The sequence below is a fragment of the Megascapheus bottae genome, chromosome 13 (genome assembly GCF_031878675.1).
Source record: "Megascapheus bottae isolate mThoBot1 chromosome 13, mThoBot2.hap1, whole genome shotgun sequence".
Classification (NCBI taxonomy): Eukaryota; Metazoa; Chordata; class Mammalia; order Rodentia; family Geomyidae; genus Megascapheus; species Megascapheus bottae.
Window position 1 is genome coordinate 32849766 of NC_143521.1, and position 18642 is coordinate 32868407.

The window sequence follows — 18642 nt, forward strand, 5'->3', positions numbered from 1 at the left end:
GTTGTCTGGCAGTAATAGTTGGGAAAATAATAGGGTGTTCCTTAAAAAACTGCAAAATTGGACTTTTTGGATAATGATTATCAATTTTTCCTGTAAATGAACAAATTAAAACAGCCCACTCAGTAAAGGTGGAGCTTAAAACTTGTATTTGCTGACTGTTATATGGAATTATAAGAAAATTGGGCTGAGTGCCAAAATGCTGCACGCTAAATTTTATTCCCAAAATAGCTAGATTGGCAACAGCAGTGGGATAATACTCGATAGATTTTGCAGGAGATAATTTCGGATGAATCCATGCTAAGGGACCATTCTGCCACAACACCCCTGTAGGCTGTTGAGATGAAGCCAAAATAACTAAAGAAATTTCTTTTCCCAACTCTATTCTTTTTTGAAAGGCCAGTTGTAACTTTTCTTCTAAAGTTTCTAAAACTTTTCTTGCTGCAGGGGTTAATTCCCTAGGCGAATTCAAACCTGATGGGCCTTGCAATAACTCATACAAAGGTTGCAACTCCTGATTACTCATAGGCAGGGAGGTTCGAATCCAATTTATATCTCCCAAAAGTTTTTGGAAATCATACAAGGTCTTTAAATTGTCTTTTCGCAACTGCCAATTTAATGGAATAATTTTTTGGGCTGTTATTCTACTTCCCAAATAATGTACAATATTGTTCTTCTGTACCTTTTCTGGGGCTATAAATAATCCTTTATTTTCCAGACACTTTATTAATAAAATAAAAGCCTCATTCAATACCCTTTGATCTTTGGAAGTCAGCAAAATATCATCCATATAGTGTAAACACCTTACTGATGAAAACTTTTCCCGCACAGGAATTAAAGCTGCATGTACATACAGTTGACACAAAGTGGGGCTATTGGCCATTCCCTGAGGTAACACAACCCATTCAAATCGCTTATCAGGGCTCTCTTGATTAATGGAGGGCAGGGTAAATGCAAACCTACAAGTATCCTTATTATTTAAAGGAATAGAAAAAAAGCAATTTTTTATATCCAGAACAATTATGGGCCATTCTTGAGGCAAAGTAGAAAGTAAAGGCAGTCCTCGCTGAACAGGCCCCATGATTTGCATTTGACTATTAATTGCTCGCAAATCATGTAATAGTCGCCATTTCCCAGATTTCTTTTTAATAACAAATATAGGAGTATTACAAGGCAACACTGAGGGGCGTACATGTCCTAATTTTAACTGTTCTTTTACTAAATTATGGGCAGCTGCCAATTTCTCGGACGGGAGGGGCCATTGAGGGACCCATACAGGGTCCTTGAAAAACTGGGCATTTCTCCAAGTTCCTCCCTTTTCGACCTTGATTGAGGCAATGGCCCTGGGTCTGCGGGAAACTCCTCAAGGTCAGACTCCGCCAAGTCTCCGTCTCTTGGCAGTGGTGGATAGATAGAGGGTATATGCCTTTCACTTTTCACACTACTCTGTCTGGATGCCGTTCTCTCTTCTTTAAATTCCTCCAGCGCTATTTTTCCTTCCACTAGAGCGCCGGAGCAGCGCTCATCGGCCAGACAACTCCTGACTAACCTCCATATAGGTTTCACTCCAGGCCCCAGTCTACTCTTTTCGTCAGTGCTACCTAAATCGTTTCCTAATTTATCCCAAGCTGGCAAAGATAGATTTCCTGAGACTGAAAACCAAGGAGCTACCTCCTCCACATTTGACAAGAACAGTCTCAAAGTACTTTGTTTCACTTTTAAATTCTTAGCACGCAATAATGCGTCCAAGGCTGTAACTAATTGAGATGACTCTGAGGCTCCCATCTTAAAACTGGAGCTTCTCCCCGCTCTTTCTTTATCTAGAGAAAAGAGCAGAAGTAATTGGTCCCCTTTTCCAGGACTTTACTTGGTCCCCCTTACCGGGACTTTAATTGGTCCCCTTTTCCAGGACTTTACTTGGTCCCCCTTACAGGGACTTTACTTGGTCCCCTTTTCCAGGACTTTACTTGGTCCCCCTTACCGGGACTTTAATTGGTCCCCTTTTCCAGGACTTTACTTGGTCCCCCTTACCGGGACTTTAATTGGTTTCCCTTACCTGGGAAACTTACCGGTGCACCACCTCGAGTTCTGAAGTCTGCTGGAAATGAAGGTCTTGGCGTACGGGCGTCCCCGTACGGGCCACCAGCTGTCGCGACTCCCTCGGCCGGCAAGGAAGGACACGACAAAGATAACTTCTTCTCGAGCAGCAGTTTATTCAGCAAGCTAGTACAGCCATGCTGGGTCGACCCCAACTTCCTCAAACATAGACCTTAAATAGGCTTATTAACCAATCACAATTATTTCCTTAACATTAACATCCAATCAACTACAAGTATGTCTCCAGCACACTCCGGACACACAGCAATATGGCTACATGCATACTTCCGATCACGCATTAAAGGCATGAACAGTCACATCTCTTCCTGGACACTTTTAGATAAACAACTCAGAAAAACAACCACGGAGGCGGATGCCAGCGCCATCTTGTAATGGCGATTGCAATGGCTCTCTACAGTATTTAAGCAAAAATGTGAGGGAATTAAAAATGTGGTAATACAGGCAAGCCTGTGAACATACGAGAATGGAAATTGAAGTTTATACTGCAAAATAATGTACTATAAAATAATATGACTTTATATTACTATGAATAAAATAATATATATAATACTATTTATTGGTTCTTATTGTGAATGTTACCTATTCTAACTCATAATGAATATAGCACAGTCTACATCTTTTTTTTTAAATCTCATCAGGAGATAGCTAACTTGTCTGTCTTGCATTGTTTCTTCTCTAACTTTGCCTGTATTTGAAGCAATCATGATCTTACTTTCCTACTGACACTTAAAGTGCCTACACTTGAGATTCATGAGAGTAGTTGATAAGATAGTAGGCTGTCATGTTGGACATTTCTGTCAGTCCTAAAGGACTCAACTTGGCTCATTATGGATTCACAATGGATCATTATGGATTCCTTAAGGCACATGTCTTAAATTTTTTTTCTGTTAAAGTTAACAATGCAGAAGACTATAAAGAACATAAAAACTGTTTCAGCCATCTGTGAGAAAGGCAATTAAAAAGAAATAAGGTTGAGCTGGGCACTAGTGGCTCATGACTATAATTCTACACAGAAAACTGAGATCTGGAAGATCAGGTTTCAAAGCCAGCTCAGACAGATAAATCTGTGAGATTCCATCTCTAAAAATTTTAACTAGCATAAATCCAAGCTGGAGTCCCAGTTCAAGTGGTAGAAATACCAGCTGTGAGCAAGCCAGTCCAGAGTGCCAGCCCAGAGTTTAAGCCTGAAGGATATGCCCCTCCCTTCTATGTATGTATCCAAAGATGAAAGATGAAGGTTTGACTCCTACCCTGTTTTCCCAGGTGCATACAGATACTGGGAAAGCCACCAAAGATAAGTGCAGACTACCTGACTCCAGAAGGGCAATTTACCTAAGCCTAACTGTAAACATCCCATGGTGGGCCCAACCTGAAAGCCCCTACCTCCCTTGACCCAATGGCTTTTGCACTAACTTCTGCCCCCTTGCTCCGAACCCATAAAATTCCAGGTCCTATCTCAGCTCCTGTGCACAACCTCCAGTCCCAAGGAAGGTCCGTGTCCCTCGCTGTTCCTCAATAGACAGTCCTCACCTGTTGACGACTGAGTCCGGCCTATTCCTTTTCTCTTTTCCTCCATTTTCTTAACAAAGCACTGTTACTGCTCCCACCAAAAACCAATAAAATTGAGGTCAGTCCATTAACTGATAAATTCACCTACTAGACAATTTGATGAATTCCTAATGAGGGACAAGGTAAATAATGCACAGAGTAGGTGCTAATTTCATGAAACCCTTCAGGTAACTATAAAAGAAATCCCACACAAGACAGCTTATATAGTGTATATCTGAAAACACCAAAATAGAGAAACTCAAAAATGGCAAATAGGGGAAGAAATGATAAAGAAAATGATGTTAACTTTTACCTAAAAAAATCAACATGGTTATGATTAGTTCTAATATGTTGCCTAATAATTACAACCTTGTGTCTGGCTTGCCAAGTTTTCCTATGGGCTTGGTTCCCACTATTGTTGAGAAGCCAGGAAATAAGTTAAAGTAAAGAAGCCAATACTTGTTTTTGGTCTGTCTAGGATGTAATGAATGATGTGAAATGCATGGAGTATTACAAAAACTATCATAGAAGAAAAGGGCTCTTCGCAACTCCTTTCTTTCTTTTGTGTTGCAATTAGTCCTGAGGGAGAAGAAATCAGAAGGGCCAAACATTTCTCCTACTACAATACAAGTAATACAAAATCTCTTTAATTTGGGACTTATTTGACTAAATACCTCTAGGTGGAATTCACTAGAAAAGATACAAAGTACATTTTTCTCTCAGTTTTTTTTTTGGTCGTGAGATTTGAACTCTGGGCCTGAGTGCTGTCCCTGAGCTCTTCAGCACAAGGCTACCACCCTACCCCAGGGCCTGGGCATTGCCCCTAAGCAATTCAGCTGAAGGCTACCGCCTTATCCCTTGAACCACGGCACCCCTTCCAGGTTTCTAGTGGTTAAATGGAGATGAGTCTCATGGTCTTTGTGTCTGGGCTGGCTTTGAACCTTGATCCTCAGATCTCAGCCTCCTGAGTAGCTAGGATTACAGGCATGAGCTACTGAACCCAGCTTCTCTCAGGGTTACTTCTTGACTCCACTTCTGGAGAAACTGAGAAGCTGGATACTAGTGGCTCATGCTTGTAATCCTAGGTACTCAGAAAACTGAGATCTGAGGATTGTGTTTGAGAGCCAGTCCAGGAACGAAAATCTGTGAGATCCTTATTTCCAATAACCTACTCAGACAAAAGCCAGAAGTGGACTCACCTCGATTTTATTGTGTTTTTTTTTTCTTTTGTGGGAGCAGTAACAGGGCTTTGTTAAGAAAATGGAGGAGAAGGGAAAAGGAATAGGCCTGGGCATTGTCCCTGAGCTCTTTTGCTCAAGACTAGCACTCTATCATTTTGAGCCACAGTATCATTTCCAGTTTTCTGCTGGTTAATTGCAAGTGAGAGTCTCATGGATCTTCCTGCCAGGGCTAGCTGTGAACTGCTATCCTCAGATCTCAGCATCCTGAATATCTAGTATTACAGGTATGAGCCACCAGTACCCATCTTATTTCTTATTCTTTTAAACCAAATGTTATTAGCTTTGTTCACCCATCTATCTGGTAGGAACCCACATCTTAGTATTCAGATTTACCTATCTACAGGAATCAAACAAGTTTTAGGTTCACAACGGATGTGGACTTCCTTGCATTGATTCTGAGAGATGCCCTACTGATCTGGTGGCTGGGGTTGAGTGAGAGCAGCTTGCTTTTGCTTGATGGATCTCTGTGCTCATTAGGAGGCGCTGTGGGCACATATGCTGGATGCATGAATTGCTTAGGGCAGCTTTGATTAGAAATCCTTTAAACTTCAGGTCCTACTAAAGTCTCAAGGGTAGTTCATGGCTTAGCGGCGGTTTTCCCCAAAAGGAGAGGTTGAATTAAGGTCCTGAGTGGCAACAGTACACTTAGGATGATCCTAGAAAATAGGAGTAAGACAGGAAAGTAGGAAAAGCCAATACCAGGGTATGCTGTGGATTATGGAAGTCCGTGCTTAGGACATGAGCACCTTGATTCTGCTGAAATCATCTGAACAGGATAGGAAGTGCCTTTCAGAATTGTCATCTTAGGAGCTGGTATAATGGCTAGTGACTCAGCACTCAGGAGACTGAGGTAGGGGAACCATGAGTTTGTGGTCAGCCTGGGAGATCAGCCTCAAAAGAAAATATAAATAAATAAAAATAAATGAATGAGTGCTTGAAGAACTGAATATGGAAAGATTTATATGTACCTCAAGTGTCCCCTGTCTTCTGAGGGTTGTCGTATTAGTCTTCTATAATTCCTACAACAAAGAACCTCAGTGTGGCTGGCTTAAATAACACACATGGATTTTCTCAGCTCTGGTGCTTAGAAGGTTAAGGTCAAGATGTTTGGTTCCTCATGGGGAAAAAAACCTTAAATGAAGGAAAAAAGAACACCTCCCCGCAGGCATTCTTGTCTCATTTTACTGTTCCATGTTTGTTTTCTTGGTACTTACAAACATACATATTTTCTTCCAGATCTCTTTCCTCAAATTGCTCTTACGAAAGTATATTATGCTGAGTGGATGCATTCATATGCACTGACACAAATCTGGAGTCTGAAGAAGATAAAACATGTATGTCTGAGAAATACATTCACAACGGTAGCATTTTAATTACAAAGAAAAGAAAGTCCACAATACAAAAACAAAATAAAAATATATCCAGCATTAAAAAAGAAAAAAGGTCCAGTGAATTGTGATGGAATTCTGGTTTCCACTTCGTCCTACAGGAAAAGTTATGAGAATTTGGGGACTAGAAATAAAAGTTATAAAAGTTGGGATCTTAAGTTGTGAAAATAAAAGAAGTATCAAAGTTCTAAAAACAGAACTCATTTTGTGCGAGGAACATAGGAAAGACTATCATATAGTTATTTTCTTTTCTTCTAATTGAAGAAAAGTATTGCTTCAGAATTTCATATTTTCCTTGGAGTACATCAGAATGATCCTGTTCCTTTGGGGTAAAAGTAGTGCTTGCCAATTTCCAATTGTCTTTCAGAATTTCAAAAAAAAATTTGAAGACCTAAGTAAAGTACCCTCCTCCTCCTCCTCCTCCTCCTCCTCCTCCTCCTCCTCCTCCTCCTCTTCCTTCTTCTCTTCCTCCTTCTGGCCAGAAGCTGTCGACTTCTGCCCTTCTGCCTGTAATCCTAACTACTCAGGAGGCTGAGATCTTAGGATCTTAGTTCAAAGACAGTCTAGTCAGAAAAGTCTGTGAGACTTTTATCGGCAATTAACCACCAGTTGTGCCTCAAAATGATAGAGTTGTAGCTTTGAGCAAAAAGAGCTCAGGGAGAGCCCCCAGGTCCTAAGTACAAGCCCCAAGACAGACACCTCCCCCCACCAGGAAAAAAAAAGATGGGAATAAGGGGAATTCCTCTCAAGGCCATTCTTTGGCTTGCCAGTAGTGGTCATCTCTGAATCACATGCTATCTTCTATGTGCATATTCCTATTTCTCCTTTTCTTTAAAGACACCAGTCCTTTGGGATTTTGACTTCATTTAACTTTAATTTCCTTCTGCAAATTTGTACGTCTGAACATAGTTACATTGTGGGTTAGGGATTTAAATTATGACTTTTGGGGGCCTAGACCCAGCCAGCCAGAGTTGCCTATGAAGAAGCTAAAGATGAAGAGCAAACCCATCTGTGTAAAGTGAGTGGAAAGTTAGATTTACATGAATTCAGAGGTGAGAAGGAAAGAATGTGAGTTGGGTGGCACATGCTTTTGCTTTTACTCTTCTGTTTTTCAGTCTGAAGCTAGATCATAATATCTTTCTACCTAAATGCCATCCAGCTTTTTACCTTCCCCCTTCCCCCCGTTTTTTTTTTTGGTATATATATATGTATGTATGCGTGACTGTCCTAGGGTTTGAACTCAGGGCCTGTATGCTGTCCCTGAGTTTTTCTGCTCAAGGTTAGCACTCTACAGCTCTCCTTCCAGCTTTTTGGTGGTTAACTGTTTTATGAACTGGCTTCAAACTGTGACTCTCAGATTTCAGCTTCCTGAGTAGTTGGGATTATAGGCTTGAGCCACTGGCGCTCAGCCCTCCTGATTATGTTGTGCTGGTCACGCTTCTCTGGGATAGATCATCTTCAAGTAGGATGATCTCTCATCAGATCTCAAACAAGTGGATTTATTCAGGAGTGGATTCCTGACAATACCTATAAGGAAGTGGGGAAGTGAGACCAAAATGGGAGAGAAGGAAATATAAGGTGCCTTCATGAGTAGATCTTTTTTGGTGTCAACTGGCCCTCAGTCCTACTGGGTATTATGGGGAATGGCCCAGAGATGTACCACCCATGGAACAAACAAACTGGGGCATTTACCCTGAACTTCTCATCCATCATTGTCTGGAGAAGGTCACTTGTCTAGTATTTTATTCTAGCCTACTACCTGGAGGAAGGGGCAAGTCAACACTGGGAGGAAGCATGTGAGACACAGAGCTGTTGCTGCAATAGGGAAAGGAGCTGTAAACAACAGGTTACTCGGAAGAGGAAGGAACTAAGTAGTAGTAGGAAGGGAAAAGATATGAAGATATTTAAAAAGATATTCTACAGCTATTTGCACTTACTATGTTGCAATTACTTTAAAAATATTCTGTAGGGCTGGGAGTTTGGCCTAGTGTTAAAGTGCTTGCCTAGCATGCATGAAGACCCGGGTTCGATTCCTCGGTACCACATACATAGAAAAAAGCTGGAAGTGGTGCCGAGGCTCAAGTGGTAGAGCTCTAGCCTTGAGAAAGTCCAAGGACAGTGCTCAGGCCCTGAGCCCAAGCCCAGGACTGGCAAAAAAAAAAAAATTCTGTAATTCAGAGTTAACACTAATGTTGATTCTTCTTGACTAGGTTGAAATTGAGGTAATCTTCATATTCTTGTTTCTCTCCATGCCTTTTGCATTCTGCAAGTCCAAAGGAATGTATTGCAGAGCAAGATCTGAAAACCTACATCGGAGCATGAAGGGGAAGTGATGAAATAGCAGCTATAATCATCAGGCCACAGCTGTCAAGTAAGAATGATAACAGAAATTTCAAGGAAAGCTGAAAAACTTAAGTATAAGAAGTTGTTTAGTAACACTGTGGTCAAGATCACAACCTCTGGAATTACAGAGCATGAATTTGAATTCTACCAGTTATTAACTATGTAACCGTAAGCACATTAAACAAATACTTGTTTTTTTAGTAGTCCTGGGACTTGAACTCAGGGCCTAGACATTGTTTCTGAGCTTCCCCACCTTCCACCCCTCCCTAGCTAGTCCTGAGAAGCTAGAAGCTGAGATTACAGGCATGAGCCACCAACCCCTGGCTATTATCATCATCATTATTATTATTATTATTATTTATTATTTGTCAGTCCTGAGGCTTGAACTCAGGGCCTGGGCACTCACTGTCCCTGAACTTCTTTGATTCAAGGTTAGCTCTCTACCACTTGACCCACAACACCATTTCCCGCTTTTTCTAAGTAATTTATTGAAGATAAGGGTCTCTTGGACTTTTCTGCCTTTGCCTGACTGGCTTAGGTTACTATCCCCAGGTCTCAGCCTCCTGTGTAGCTAGGATTACAGGAGTGAATCACCAGCTGTGGGATCATAATGTGTGTGTGTGTACCCATTCTGGGGCTTGAACTCAGGGCCTAAGCGCTGCCCTTGAGATCTTGTGCTCAAAGCCACAGTGCTCTACCATTTGAGCCACAGCTCCACTCCTGGCTTCTTTTATGTAGTTCACTGAAGAGCCTCACGGACTTGGAACCATCTGCAGATTTCCGCCTCCTGAGTAGCAAGGATTAGAGTTTCGAGGCACTGGCGCCTGGCATTCACAGCAGTTTTAATACAGGTACCTAGGAGAGCGCCTGGCACACGACGAGACCTGCAGGAAGGCGTTCTACTCTTCAGGAGCAGAACATACCGAAAAGTACCCCAGGACTACCTCACGAGGCCCTGGCTTGTGCCCAGGTCCTTCAGATTCGCCAGTGTTCTCCAGTTACTCTCACGGTAAACGCCTGCCTCCCCGGGCACCGTGTCAGCCCGAGGGCAGGAGCAGTTTCTGGTTCCCACGGAGCTCCCCGTCACCCACAGGTGACTTCGGGTCTTCCAGCCCCCCCGCAGGTCGAGGGCCCCAAGCCGGGACTTAGGGAGCCCCAATGCCGCGTTGGAGAACAAACAAGACGCTTCCCGAAACTGAGGGGTGCAAAGGACTCAGCGCGCTTCCGACCTACTTCTGTGACCGCGGAGGCGGTGCGGACCCGGGCGGAGCGGACTGGGCCGGAGCAACCCGGCCGGGCTGGTCACTCAGGGGCGGGGCAGAGCGCTCGGGGGCGTGGCTGGCCGCTGGGGGCGGGGCGGAGCTCTCCAGCGGAGTGGGTCCCTCGGGGGCGGGGCAGAACGCTGGGGGGCGGGACAGCGTTCGGGGGCGGAGCGTTCGGGGGCGGGGCCGACGCTCGCGTCTCGCCGCCGCGCGCAGCGCGGTGCAGACCTCGCTCTCGCCGTGGCTAGGCGCAGCGGCGCGCTCCAGCCAGGTAAGGCGCTGCTGGTGAACTGGAGCTGAGGGAATGGCGGGACTCCGGGCGGGGCGGGTCGGGGGCTCGCGCGGACTCAGGAGGACTCCACGTGCCGAGGGATGGACCGTCGTGGAACGGGGGAAGACTTCCTTCCATCCCCGGCGGGGTCGCGCGGCTCGCGGGCGCGCGGTGCGCCCCGGGCCAGGTGAGGGACCGGTCCCTCTGGTCCAGGAAGACAGCCCAGGTGCGTGCCCCCGTGCGGACACGCCTTCCGGTCGGCGGCCGCGTTCCGGCCTCCCGGCCTCCAACTCCGTTCCAGTCAGGAACACCCGCCCCGCGCCTGTCCTCCTTGCGTCTCTGGGCCAAAGCCACTGGCTCTGGGTTGTCGTCCCAGCCCGGTGGCAGAGTTGCTTCCTCTTCTCGTGATTGACGCTTGGAAGAACCCACCCAGGTGTTCCACGGTGGCACCAAGTTCATTGTTTTCGTCCCCCACCCCGCCTTTCTGGAATGTAGATTTGGATATTGAAAGCAGAAACTCTGGGAAAGGTTAAGTCCCCCTAAGCCAGGAGTGTACACTCTGGTGCTAAGTTTCCTTTTCACTTGTATTTTCATGGATAACAGGCTGTCTGTGTCTCGGGTTTGGGAGCAATCTTGTCTGTCCTTCTTTGCAAAGTGGAATGTTTGGTCAGAGGAGTTGATCTTAGTGTTAAGTCGGAACCGCAGGATGGCTGGTGGTAAAGTGGGTTTGAAGGCTATCCAACATAGTTTATACATTTTGCAACATATGCTCCATGGTTTTTTTTTTTTTTCCAGTGAGTGCCTATTTTCCTGTTAGGAAATTCTGTTTACTACCTTCTTAATGATTCTTTCCTACAGAGCTGGGAAGGGGAAAAGAAGAAAAAAAAAAAGCACCAATACCACAGATCTCTGAAATACATTTTGGGAAACAGATTAATTTATGAAGTAATAAGTAGCTCTATAGTCCTTGAGAATCATATATAGTGTGAAATACTGTATTTATGTGGGCAAGAAGAAAAGATGGTTTTCAGGAGACTGAGACAGAAGATACTTTGATGCTAGCCTGGACTACATAATGAGCCCTGTCTGAATAAGAAAAAAGAAAACCCTCAAATTAACAGTCAAAAGGGAAAAATAAGGGCAATTTTTTCCTTTAAGTACTTGAAAGTATTTTTTTTAAGTACTACTATTTTTCACTGGGATAGAATTAAATATAAAAACACTTTCCAGGAGAAGAATTGCTTATGTCTCAAAAGATATTTGTATCGGGCCTGGGAGTTTGGCCTAGTGGTAGAATGCTTGCCTAGCACGCATGAAGACCTGGGTTCATGTCCTCGGTACCACATACATAGAAAAAAGCCGGAAATGGTGCTGATGCTCAAGTGGTAGAGCTGTAGCCTTGAGAAACTCCAAGGACAATGTTCAGGTGTAGGACTGGCAAAAAAAAAAAAAAAAAAAAGATATTTGTATGATGAGAGATCCTAATACTGAATTAAGCAAAAGAAAAGGTAATGTCAGGTGGGCTCTAGTGGCTCACAACTGTAATCCCAACTACTCAGGAGGCTGAGATCAAAGAATTGCAGTTTGAAATAGCTTAGGCAGCAAAGTCTGTGAGACTCATTTGAAAGTATTTTTAAAATTACATTTTCAGGGGGCCGGAAGTTTGGCCTAGTGGTAAAGTGCTTGCCAAGCATGCAGGAAGACCCAGGTTCCATTCCTCAGTACCCCACATACATAGCAAAAAGCCGGAAGTGGTGCTGAGGCTCAAGTGGTAGAGTTCTAGCCTTGAGAAAGTCCAAGGACAGTGCTCAAGCCCCGAGCCCAGGACTGGCCAAAAAAAATTACATTTTCAGTGCTTACAAAAGACTCCTTTTCTCCATACTCCAGCTAATATAATCAGTATTACTATTCTTGCCAACTCAGGATGCTTACTGTAGGGTGTTTATGTTAATGAGTTTCATTCTTCCGACTTGGGTGTGTATCTTCTAGTTTGTGGATTGTACTGACTAGTGTAAACACATGCAAATCAGTGCTGTGCTGTAACTGGCAAAACCTTTGCCCTATATGGGTCTTTAACCTAGAAAATTTGAGCCTTCCCAAATAGGAAAGAATTTAGAATGCTAATGTATATTGTAGTATTTTCATGCTATTTATCTATTTCACACTATCTGGAGATGATCTTGTTTTCTCAGTACTTGGCTATGCAAGGGTAGGGGCTGTATTTTATCAAACTATGGGTATGCCTCAGAGAATGGCAACCTTTACTCCTTGCAGTGACCTTTGAAGGGGAAGTTGGAGGTGTTGTGGGCAGTGACTGACCTACTTTGATGCTTAGAGAATAATTACTGGCTTCATTGCTTTCCTACAGGCATCCAGCATACTGACAACCTTGTTCTTGGGCCTCCAACAGTTCTGCATTCATGTTCCTCCAGGCTGGCCAGTCTGGTTGGTAGTCTTCTAGCTCTCTGGCTCCCCACCGCAAGAACCCATTGTTCAGGTCAGGGAGCCTTGGTCCAGAATATGAAGGAGTATTGATCCTCAGCTTGGTGCTAGGTCCCTATGTTTGATTAGTATATGTCTGATGATGATACTGTCAGGTTTGTCATGAACATAGTCTTACTTCTCTTTTTGTTCAGTCTCCAGTGGGTGATGTGAAAAAACAGGGGTCAGCAGTCTTGGGAGCTAGCCGAATTAGCTGAATTAGAGTCATAGATTGGGCATTCAAATCTGTTTGACGTGAAGTTGGCTAATGGTCATTGGCAGTTATAAAATTATCCTGTTCCATGTGATATGTCATTAGAAGAGCATTATTGCAAATAGCAATGAAAAATAACCTAGAAGGAGAGTCTTCGTAGTTGCTGTAGCTCCAAACTTGCCTTCTCCTAGCCTTGTCTTTTTATCTCTCCATGGCCCGGAGAGATAAAAATCCATTCTTTGAACTGGATTATTGCTATTAATTTCTCCACCGTGTTTGACAACTTAGAGCTCAGATGATCACAAGTTATATATGCAGTGAAGTATAAGAAATTTATCTTTTGTTTAGAGGAGACAAAAATGGAATCTTTAAAAAGGAAGTTGCTATTGGGAGATAAAAGAGTAAGCAGATATAAATTTGTATGAGCAGAGAATTCAAAGTGGTTTTGTTTTCTTCTTTTAACTTTCATCCAGGTTGTATTTCTCCACTTTCAGAAACAAGGGTATAGAATTTGTTGACCTTTATTGAGAATAGATGATACTCCCTGAATTTTTCCGTTTTAAGCATTATCTGTGGACTTCCCATTGTGAAAGAGAATGAGTTGGCTCTTTTTCCCTTCCATCCCCATACTCAAGGCAGCCTCCCTATTTTCCTATCCTTGCAGCAGAACACACAAAATATCGATGAGCGGTAAGATCAATATTGCTGGCTAAGCCAAGCATGGCTTGTTTTCCTTGGAATTAATAATTACTTCATCTGTTCCTTTTGTATTCCCTATCAATTCAGTCTACAAATTTTGGCCAGTTTGTAAAAAACTGAAGTGTGTTAGGATTCCTGTCAATTTTATTTTCTCAAGACTTTCTGGAACCTTCTGGCTTGCTACAATCTGAGTGGTTGTCTCCTTATATAGGGCTTAGTCTTTCTGAGGTCCTGTCTTCATTAGCATGGTAGGGATTCCCATCAGGTTGAGTCTCCTGGTAGCCATATATCTATATCTATATCTTGATATGTATCTATCTCTAAATCTATACCTGTGTGTCTTTCCTCTGTATTTTTGTAGGTCATGGGACTTGAGCTCTGCACCTGGGCACTGTCCCAGAACTGTTCAGCTCAAGGCTACCGTCCTATCCCTTAAGCCATAGTACCACCTTCTGTTTTCTGGTGGTTAATTGGAGATAAGAGTTTCACGATCTTTAGTGCCAGAATTGGCTTTGAACCCCAATCCTCAGATCTCAGCCTCCTGAGTAGCAGGATTCGAGGCATGAGCCACCATGCCCAGCTGTGTTCATCTCTTAAAGCTTTGGAAAAGAGTCTTTGTAAGATCATAAATGCCTGCAAATATCTCTTTTCCACTAATTTATAGTTTGGCTGAATGTGGAGTTCAGGGTGGAAAATTTGGAAAGCATTTCCATTGCATTCTAGATTGTGGTATTTCTGTTAAGACATCCAACACTGTTCTAATGCCTCAGTTTTTGCCTGCTGTCAGTCTGTGTATTGGTTACCTAATGACTAGCTGTGTACTCTGTAGAGCATGACATTTTCTTTTTTTCCCTACAATCTTTAAGTTTTAGGGTGTTGTGCTTGTTTTCATTCAGTGTGCTAAACTCCTTGAATCTGCAAACTTAAATCCTGAAGTTTAGAAAAATTTTCTTCTTTCTTTCTGTTTTTCTTTCTCTTTTTTGGATTGGGGAGGGTGCTGGTTCTGGGGCTTAAATGCAGGACCTGGGCACTTTCCCTGAGTTTTTGTACTCGAGGCTAGTGCTCTACCTCTTTGAGCCACAGTTCTACTTCTGGCTTATTGGTGGGTGATTGCAGATGAGTCTCTTAGGCTTTCCTTCCTGGTCTGACTTTGAATCTTGACACTTAGATCTTAAGTCGCCTTGGTAGCTAGGATTACAAGTGGGAACCACTGTGCCTGGCTGGAAAAAATTTCTTGAGTTATCCCTTTGGCAATTTCTTCTTTTTATTTTCTCTCATGTTTGATTCAGAAACTCTTGTTCAATATTGGATATTTTGAATTAGGCCTCTAATTTTCTTATCTTGCTTTTTTTTGTAATTTCTGTACTTTTATTTCCTTAAATTACTTTTGGGGAAGGCTTTCCCAGTTTTATTACTCAGTCCAAATTTTAATGACTGTAATTATCTTTTTAATATTGTAAGTTGAAAGTTATTTTCTTTGCCCTCTCCCCTTTCTCCTCATTTAAAATTTTTGGCGCCATTTGTAAGGATATGGAACAACTTAGAAAAAAAATCATATTAAGTGAAGTAAGCTAGACTCAAAGGAACATAGGCTCAATGGTTTCCCTCATTTGTCATAATCAGTAGAAACCTGGGGCTCTCCTAGCAGAGATTTACAATAGAACAAAACCTAGATACATAAGGCCATATAGAATGATGCTAAATGAAAGGACCTCCAGGATATAGAAACAAAAGCCATATAATGAGTGTTTGTTGTCCTTAATGTACTATGTTATTTCTCATCTCTTTTGCTGTCCCTTGGTTATCTCATATTGTTACAGTATTTCACCTTGTTATCTGATATATTGTATATATGCATATTTGGTTATTTGAAGTCAGATAGGAAAGGAGGAAAACAAGATGAGGGGCAGGTGTGGGGGGAGGGAAATGGTGACCAAGACATGAGAAAGGGTATCAATGTATGTGAAGTAATGCACCTTCTATATAATATAATGTGAATATAATGTAACCCTTCTATTAATTACAATGAAAAATATATGAAAAAATTTTTTTTGGTGGGCCTGGGAGTTTGGCCTAGCGGTTAAAGTGCTTGCCTAGCATGCACAAGGACCCGGGTTCGATTCCTCGGTATCCCACATACACAACCAAGCCGGAAGTGGCAGAGACGAGACACAACCAAGCCGAAAGTGCCAGAGACGAGACTGCAACAAGCGACAGAGAGCGAAAGCAAGCAGTGGTGGCCGGAGCAAGCGGGGCCGGAGCGAGCGGGGCCAGAAAGAGAGAAGGGGGCAAAAAAAAAAAAATTTTTTTTGGTGCCACTACTGGCCTAGGCACTGTCCCTTAGCTTTTTTGCTCAAAGCTGGTGCTTTACCTGTTGAGCCACATCTCTGCTTTCAGCTTTTTGGCTGTTAATTGGAGAGAAGAGTAGTTTTGAACATTTCTGCCTGTGCTGGCTTTGAACCATGATCCTCAGATCAGAGCACCCTGAGTAATGTGAATTATAGGCATTAGCTACTGACTACAGATTTATTAGTGTGTCTGTATTTTTCTTTTTTTGGATGAGGATCTAATCCTCAGATTGCTTAATAAGTGTATGAGGGTGGCTCTTTTCCTTTCTCTTCCTTTGTAGATTCAGTTTGCAAAAGTTACTCCTGTCTTCTTACTGTACAGTTCTTTCTCACCCTTTTATGTGAGAGGCTTTTGTCATGTTTCAGAGGCCCTTGGTTTTCTGTTTACATTCCAGTGAGAATGGGGGATTAAGAAGCTGAAGGGAAGAATGAGTTCCTTGACCATGAACTTCAATGTAGGGAGATACAGAGATTCCTCTGAGAAGATGCTTACAGTCTTCTTGAGGTTGAAAGAGAGCTAAGCTGTCAGTGATATGGGAACTACATGAAGAAGAAAGCTGTAAGTCTCAGTTTATAGTGTGTAGATAGATGCTCAAGTAATGCTTCCAGGCTGTTTTCCCTGTCACCTGACCTGTGCCTGATGTACAGAGACTTTGAGAGGTAGGGTAGATGGCAAGGAAACGCATAGCTTTTTTTTCTTCTTTTTTTTTTGCTAAGGGTAGAGAAGAAGCAGTCACTAAACTGCTTAGGCTAGCTGAAAGGAAATGGGGAAATCTAGCTTTCTAAAGAGACTTCCAGTCAATTCTCTTCCTTTTTTATTCCACCCTCTAAAATGTTTTTGTCTTTTCTCTTATTGCTGGTTGTATGATTTCAACTAGAAAGATGTACCTGGTGTTAGTGGTGGCCTTAGGGGCAGGTGTGGTGTTTTTCTTGGAGGCCAGTGTACCACATAACTCTTTTCCCAGCAGCAGGATCCACTCTTCCGGTTTTTAAGCTCCTGCCCTTTTTGGAATGTGTACCAACTTCCTGTTTCTGGCTGGCTTTTGTAGAGATGTCTGAGTTCCCCTGCTCCCTGCAACTTTCCCAGCCCCAGTTTACCCAATGAGTCACCTCAGGTTTCCTTCATGCAGTGTGACCTTCCAGCATTCTCTCCAGGTAGCCTCACAGCCCCAGCATTCTCTGTGATTACACACAGAGTTGTGTTGACAAACACCAGCCTCCACTGCACAGAAAGAATGTTGTCTCTAACCACCCTACCTGCAGCAAAGGCAGAGCTTGCCTTTCTCTTTACCACGCCCAGCTGCCCATTGGGAAGGTCAGAAACAGGAGTGCTGGGGACAGCAACAGTGGAGCAGGGTTTGTAGAGAGTTTATTGCTGGTAGATGATAGCTAGTTGATTTATTCAACTAGAACCCTGTAGCCTTTATGAATGAAATGATTGCCACAGGCCTTCTTCTCTTTCTTGAAGAAAATATTTAAGCCATTGCAATCTCATTCACTGTGCTGTGTTTTCCTGTAATGTCCCCAAGAATTTAACATTAGCTCTTCCCAGATGGATAGTAAGGGAAAGCACAATGCTTGATAAATACTTGATCAATGTGCTGATGGTGTATCCTAGGTAATTTGGGGATACTTTGCAGTTACATAAATTATTTGGTCAGAATTTACAAGCTGGGTTTACTACTCTAAATTCATGAAAGTCTTGACTTTTATTTTATTTTGGAGATCTATCTATGGAAACATAGTATACATTTTTTCCAAGTATATTGTTTCTCATATTAGTAATATTCTTCACTGAGACATATGGTATTATTTGGCTGTGTGTGTGTGTGTGTGTGTGTGTGTGTGTGTGTGTGTGATACTAGGCTTGAACTCAAGCCTTGGAACTGTCCTTGAGCTTGTTTGCTTAAGATAAGTGCTCAACCATTTGAGCCACAGCTCCACTTCCAGCTTTTGCTGATTACTTTGAGATGAGTCTCATGGAACAGTGATTCACAGATCTCATCTTCTTAGTAGCTAGGATTACAGGGTTGATTTCCATTTATATACTTCTTAGCCTAGAGTGGTGATTTTGTTGGCTTTTGTAGTACTCTGGCCTACATTGTGTGCTCAAGGCCAGCCTGGGATACATAAGTGAAACCCTGTATCAAAAAAACCAAAAAAACAGGACATGGTACTGGAAATATAAACACAACTACATAGTCACAAAACCTTATGACTCTATAGACATGTTTTATTACATAGATTATTATATATCTATGACATATTAACCCTCAGCCTAATTTTGATTATGTTTTAAAATCTAAGTGCCAGTGGTTGTATATAGAGATTCCCTTCTTGAATACCTGTTTGTAAACATGTTATTTGAAATATGATGTAAAACTTAATGTTAATAAATTCTTTAATTAAAAACAACAACAACAAAAAACCAAAAACAGGGCCTACAGCAAGGCCTAGTGGTAGAGTGCTTGCCTGGCATGCATGAAGCCCTGGATTTGATTTTTTGGTACCATATAAACAGAGAAAGCTGAAAGTAGTGCTATGGCTCAAGTGATAGTGCATTAGCTTTGAGCAAAAGAAGCTCAGGGACAGTGCCCAGGCTCTGAGTTCAAGACCCTACACTGACAAAAACCCCCCACAAAAACAAAACAAAACAAAAAACAAGCTGGGTGTAAGTAGCTCATGTGTATAATCCTAGCTATTCAGAAGATTGAGGTCTGAGGATTGTGGTT

General features: G+C 42.6%; 1 protein-coding gene across 2 annotated transcripts in view; it reads left to right on the forward strand.

Moving 5' to 3' along the window:
• The first annotated feature begins 10139 nt into the window (after nt 1-10139).
• Nucleotides 10140-18642, forward strand: part of Tec (tec protein tyrosine kinase) — a 100938-nt gene continuing 92435 nt past the window's right edge. For both annotated transcript variants that reach the window (XM_090343630.1, XM_090343631.1), the window contains exon 1: nt 10140-10168. The gene's annotated coding sequence lies outside the window, so the exon portion shown is untranslated. The remainder of the gene's footprint in view (nt 10169-18642) is intronic.